Below are 7365 nucleotides of genomic sequence, written 5' to 3' on the forward strand. Positions count from 1 at the left end.
AAACACACCAAAAAACTAACTAACAAACAAACAAACAAAAAACAGTGACGTGCAACACACTTCCCTACAATTAGCCCGTCAATTAAAAGGGGATTTAGTTGCTTTTGTGGGCATTTGAACCGGAGCCTAGATGAAAGGATTGGATTGTGTATTTGTATTTTTTTCGCAGCATATTTAAGGAAGGTCAAGGTTGAAGTGGATGTTTGAAAGGATGTCATTATACCGCTGTTTGACGTTTCAAAGCCCCTATTCTCATGTCGTCCCACTACGGGTCAACAAACAGGAAGTGGTGACAAACTGCCTGGACATAAACGTTGAACTCTGAGGAGCTGTCTCTGTGATTCCCAGGAAGATTAAACACACATGTCTGTGTTTAATCATGGGTTTTAAAGCATTTTGGACACACACACACACACACACACACACACACACACACACACACACACACACACACACACACACACACACACACACACACACACACACACACACACACACACACACACACACACTGAGTTCCATAGTGTCACTCAGTGTGTGAGCTGCATTATCAGTAGATCATTAATAAGGATTGATCTGTCATTAGCGTCATGATCTGAGGCTGCACAGAGTGGCATTAGACAGCACAGCAGGTATGGGCTGTACGCCAGAAGGCCTCTACAAACCTCCACCACAATACAGCTGATGTTTAGTATTTAGAGGCTGTTCTCTGGCAGCCATTCATCTCTCAGAAGTATATTAACATCCTAAAGATGTGAGGGGGGCCACAGACTTCTCGTGTCCAGAGGTAATGGCTGCATGTTTAAGAAAACTTGGTGCGTGACATTGATGAGAGCGTTAAGAATGGCCTTTTTGATACAAGACTACGCTGCCAGCGTTAGCTATGATCCCTGTCTTTACCATGCTCATTAATATTCCAGACAGGACACCGACTGGACAGACAGGCTTGTTCCAATGGGGGTTAATGGTGAATGGCATACACACACACACACACACACACACACACACACACACACACACACACACACACGCATACACGCACGCGCGCACACACGCGCACACACACACGCGCACACACACACGCACACACACACACACACACACACACACACACACACACACACACACACACACACACACACACACACACACACACACACACACACAGACACACACACGCACACGCACACACACACGCACACGCACACGCACACGCACACACTCTGGGATGGAAATGAATCGACACTGGTGCTCCTCTGGGGTGAGGCCTAATTGGAAACCATGGAAACCTGGGACAGCCCACAATTCACTGCATTGGATTTACTGACAAGTCACTATACACATCCAGTGTATGTTAATGAAGTATTTGAAATTAACCACATTGGGGACATCATTGTTTTCACTAGGCCTATAGCAACTATTACAACTTTTATTGTTCATGTTTCTTGTTTGTGCTAGTAACAGTTGGCCTACTATAAAACATTTGAATTGTGCAATATTAATCATTTATATATCCATTGGCATAATTACTGATATTGAACTTTATCCTCAACCATTGTCTAAAGGCATCTAATCATCCCTGACATTAATAAATCAATCCGTCTGACCATCCGTCCGTCTGCCCGTTCATTCATGCTTTCTTTATTCAACATTCAACTTTAGTGTTTAGTGAAGGGAGACCATGTGGTTTGTCTTTAAAAAAAAGCTCAATACGTTTAATTAATTAGTTCATCATAATTAAGACCATGAACTGTACAATGTCAATACGGTAACCCTGTCAAGTGTTTCATTACTCCCAAGGTAAAAATATATATAGAGAGAGGACTGTCTGGCAGAAACAGATGATAAAGTGAGAGATGCTTTTTGACTGAATCAGATTATTAATTTGCCTCTGTGACAAAAAGGGAATATTAAACATGTAAGGAATCTTGAGAAGAATATGAATAAATGAGGTCCTGGGTAGCCATTGCTGTGAAAAGCAGAGATGAGCAGAGGACATCATGTCTCATCATCACTCACCCTCGGAAGAGATAGAATGGAGAGATTGAAGACGGAAAGAGAGAAGATAGAGGGAAGGGCACAAAAAAAGACAATGGCCAATACCAGACACTTGACTCCTGATTGGGTCGAGGTCGACATACCAATCATTGCACAGCTGGAGACTGATTATGAATTTCATGCTGTGGCTCACACGGAGAACAACAGTAACATCTTTATTCTGTCATTTCTCCTCACTGCCTCACTTCTCCTCCACTCCTCTCCTCTCCTCTGCTCTGCTCTCCTACTCTCCAGGGAAGAGAAGAGTCTCTTCTCCTCTCCCATTCTGTCTTGTCTTGTCTTGTCTTGTCTTGTCTTATCTTGTCTTCACGTTTTACCATCAGTATGGACCTGCAGGAGAAATACAGTGCGCCATTAACCCTTTGAACCTGAAGCCAATGATGCACAAACATCTCCGTCACCTCACTGTAGTAGTCATTAGAATCTCCATTAATTCATCCACTCCACACGGATCTTCCCCAGGAGACTATCAACAGCAGAACATTTCAAACAGCCCCTGGACCAAAACATCCAACGTCTCGAGTTATTCACATGGATGTCATTACAAGCGGAGCAATTCACTTCCCCATAATAGCGTCCAGCTTAGGAGACAGAGACACGCTTTAAAGGAGATGCCGGCACTCGTCTCACACTCATCAAGGTGCTGAATCAACACAGGATGGCGTGCCGCGTGACATTTTCAGGCTGTATAGGGTGAGTGGGTGGGTGGTTGGGTGGGACAAAGCAGCGGCTAGGTGCTTAACCTCGCTGCGTTGGTCTCACATTCTGCAAATGCACGATACAGTATGTTATAGTGCCAGTTTAAATTGAGCCCTGAACAACAGCCATGCCTGAGTAGGAAAGTGAGAAGAGGAAACAAGAAATGGAATTGACAGCCGAGGGCTTCTATGTTCCTTCTTACAGGGAGGCTGTTGTACGAGACGTTTCATCATCCTACATCACTCATTAAATCCATTTTTATCTGACATCACGTCCGCCGTGATGCATCAAATCAATGTGCTTTGTCTGATGTAAGATCCGCCGGGGTGAATGAAATGAAGAAATAAAATGAAAGGAATTTCCCGTCAAGATGAACGATGTATGAGCCACTGTGATGGATGAGACAGGAAGTGTAGACTGTGAGCTTCCTGTTAGGGTGATTAGTAAAGGTTGTACAGTAGATGTGCCCGTGGGTGGTCTATGAATAGACTATAAAATGTTGGCTCAGAAGCTCTTAGATTGAAAGGATAAGGATAATTCCTTTTAACAGGACGTTCATGAAAGTCCTTGCGGGTTTGTTTCCAATGAGGGCCTGTGAGCAATTAGGGGTTTCATCGACACATGTGCTGGCGTGGCCTGGAATCGTACTTGGGGCAACCAGGGTCTCTGGCTCCCTAGGCGGGCTCACTAACCACTCAGCTATGGCCGCCCCAAAAGAGGTGCATTAAGTGGTGTAAGTAATATCATTTTGTAAATTGAAAAACGTTTTTTTGTTGTAAAAATTATAAATCTCTGTACATTGTCAAAAAGCAGGGGTGTCAAACTCATAGGATCACGGACCTGCAATATTCGATTTCATGCAGGCCAAACCAGTTGTACAGTACGTATATTGGAACGTATGTGTTCCGTTAATGAACCATTTTATCTCAAACATTAGCCAACATAAATGAAAAAATAATGAGACAAATTATAAATCTAGGTTATACAATTGACCTTTTTTAATTGAAATAAAGAGAACAGCTTTAAAAATCTTTTTGAAAATCTTTGAACTTCTTTTTTTTATTATCATTTTTCGCAGATGACATGACCAATATACAGTAGGGATGCCAGGTTGAAAGTGATTTAGAAGTTCTGCTGTGTACTGACTATTGCATATGGAAACAAAAGAAGCCTCTTATATAATTTATCAGTAAATGTCATGATGTATTAGCTGTTACAAGGACGCTTCTGTGGTCACATTTTGAACTTGCTCTTGGCCATTATTACAATACAAACAGCAGCAGAGAATGGAAAAGAGAGAACATGTGTGGACTTATGGAAATGTCTTCCCCTTTAGTGGAATTGGGGTCAAAGCGTTCACACATTGTTGCGTTTGTTCTTCATGCTGTTCAGGAAATGTGAAACTGGAAATCTCTGAATCCCCCCGTGGTGTGATTCCTCTCCCCTGTCTCTATATTTCTCTGCCGATTCCTCTGTCTCTGTATCTGTTTCTGTCTCTGTCTCTCACTACCCCCCCTCTCTGCATCCATAAGTGTCTCCCCTCCTCCCTCCTTCTGCGTGTGAGTGCACGTGCATGCTTGTGTGTGCGTGTGTGTATGTGTCACATAAATGAATCAGAATGAGATTTTTTAAATTATTGTTATTAAGGTGTTTTTTTCAAATATAAGGAATTAGTCTCAGTGAGGCTAGTGCATTACAATAACAATATAAAAAACATTTTGAATTATTTATTAAGATAAGCATGAAGCTAGAAACTATACAGTATACATTATGCAATACACAATGTACACTATAGGCAGTTGAGGCTAGCATAGCGACACAATATTAACCAGAAAGGGCCGCTCAGTAGAGCAAAGATCTCCACCAGGAGGCATGCCCAAGCTCTCTCTATCTTTCTCAGGGAAATTGGGGAAAGGTATAATAAAGGACTGTCATTACATCAGTATGGTGCAACTAGAGTACCATACCTAATACCTAATAAGATTCTGCACATATTTCTGAACAGATGGCCCGGACCACCGGCCTAGCGGTCCGGGCACTTAAGCTCTAATGTAGCCTGACAGTGCATCGTGGGTTCAAGTCCCGATCCCGACGATCTTTGCTGCATGTCTCTCCCCATCTCTATCTCTCCCTGTTTCCTGTCCATCTCCACTATACACTATAAATAAAGGCTGAAAAGCCCCCCAAAAAGACCAACAAAAACAGATTTCTGTCAATCAATGTTCTGTCTGATCGTTAATTCTTGTGGGAATATTTGTATAAAAAGTCAATAAAGGTTTTCAATTTGTATATGACATTACGTCTAAACAAATTGACAGTCAATTGCACATGAAACAGCATAGTCTCAGGAAAATTGTATCACACACGTAGAGGCCAATTAACCACTGGAAGCGCTCCCTAGAGGGCACTTCATCACGTTTGTTCCACTTAAAAGGCACTGCAACAATATTTCTCCTCTGAAAAGGTACCCTAGAAGGCACTGCAACAATATTTCTCCTTTGAAAAGGTACCCTAGAAGGCACTGCAACAATATTTCTCCTCTGAAAAGGTACCCTAGAAGGCACTGCAACAATATTTCTCCTCTGAAAAGGTACCCTAGAAGGCACTGTCTGCACACATTTGTCTCCACTGGAAGGTTACTCCAGGGGCATTTCCTCATGTTTTATCCACTGGAAGGGCACCCTAGAGGGTATTTCATCATGTTTTATCCACTGGAAGGGCAACCCTAGAGGGTATTTCATTATGTTGATGTGCCCATTTGGCCACTGTAGAGGGCACTTTATTATTTTGTATCTACCATGGAGCATCCAAGAGGGCAGTTTCACATTTTAGTTTTGTCATGGTGACCAGTGGCGGATTTAAAGGGATACTTCACTTTCACATAAAATAAACATTAAAAAAAAATATTTAAAAAAAATGAAAGAAGTTATGGCAAAATAAAGGCCCCCTCACACATTAGTAGGACACTCTAATGCGTGAGGGGGCCGGTGATTTTTCCATTACTTTTTCATTTATTTTTAATATATTTTTTAAATGTTTATTTTATGTGAAAGTGAAGTATCCCTTTAACAAGTTGGGGGCTCCAAGCAAAGCTCAAGTTTGGGCATTAATTTTAAAGAGGGGGTTCCCCGATGCCATGGTTTTGCACTTTTTCTGTTTTGTATGTGTCTATGAAGTTAACATTACTCTAATAGACCCCCTGATGTGGTAATAATATAATACAGTATGTCTTCCCTGTGTATTTTTTGGTTTCTTCCTGTAGGCTGAAAGCTTTTGTGTCAAAATCCCCAATCGAAATGCACCGCTTTTACTACATGTTAAAATCATCCCCTCACCTTATTATCATACAACAGCTGTGGACTTGGCTAACTCAAACACACATGTATGACTGTGACGCCCCATTCACACGCTGATCTAAGGGACACCATTCACGCAGGTTGTTGTCTCTATATCTGCAAAATCAACTGTTCTGTTTTTTCACTGGCCCGACAATTTAATATAGCCTGCATTATCCTGAGGACACAGAAAGCAGTAACATCTATCAACCCAAATAAAAGTAATGAGCAAACACGAAATGTTTGACTCGAGTCTCGCCGTCCACTGTAGCTACAGGATTCGGTCCCGCGTCAAGAATGTAAGATCCCTTTTTTCCTCATTTTCCAGACCCACGGACCTTGCCGACGTGGGACTACGCTTCACGAAAATTACGCTTCACCGGCGCGTTTCACACCGTTTTAGTTCTCTTTCAGCAGCAGCTGCTTCTAGATTTCGGCGCTTTTCGGTGATAGTTCTGTCTTCTTTCACTTTCTCCACGCCGTTGGTGACCCCCCAGGGTTGGTGCCCTGTGCTTCAGCACCTAAAGCCCTTCCGTTAAGCAGGTACTGTCTGTATGCAACCCCTCAGTTGCTGTATCATTTGAAACAGCATTACAATAACGTCTGTGAAATGCTAGATTAGAGTGAACGATCAACTGACAGCTAGTCAGTATTACAATCAACAGTGAACTACATTTTCATAGTTTACATTCTAAGTTAAGGGGATGTTCAAATAAATATAGTTCAATGGGAATGTAAGGTTGAAGATATGTCCTACACTGTAACAATAGTGAAATGTGTGCAGTGATGCTGTAAATAATATCACTGATGTAGTGGATGATTATAGTCAAGTCTTTGAGGGCAATACTATTTCCTCTAAAATATTATGCATTATCTCTTTCAAGCTTTGCTGATACAGTAGGTGTTGAGTGCCATATCAAACAATCTGTATAAAGAATGTGGCTACCAAGCTGTCAGAGCTGTTCTCGACCAGTTGTTCTCAAACCTTTTCATGTCATGTACCCCCAAATTCTTTAAATGTAGTGTCATTGGAAACAAGACCGCAAGGACTTTCATGAACGGACCTGTTAGACAAAGTATTTTAAATGTAACTGTGCTGTTTTACATTTTTGCCTAATAAAATATTCAATCAATCAATCAATTCCTCAATATGTTTTGAAATAGAAAATAGCTAAATCAGTGTAACCAGTTTAAACTACGTATGCATTGGCTGCAGATCTACAAGCTCACATTGCGACATCCTCATCCTTTCATGAGGATGAGGAGGGACTAG

This window comes from Gymnoscopelus braueri (genome assembly GCF_963280865.1).
Source record: "Gymnoscopelus braueri genome assembly, chromosome: 10".
Lineage (NCBI taxonomy): Eukaryota > Metazoa > Chordata > Actinopteri > Myctophiformes > Myctophidae > Gymnoscopelus > Gymnoscopelus braueri.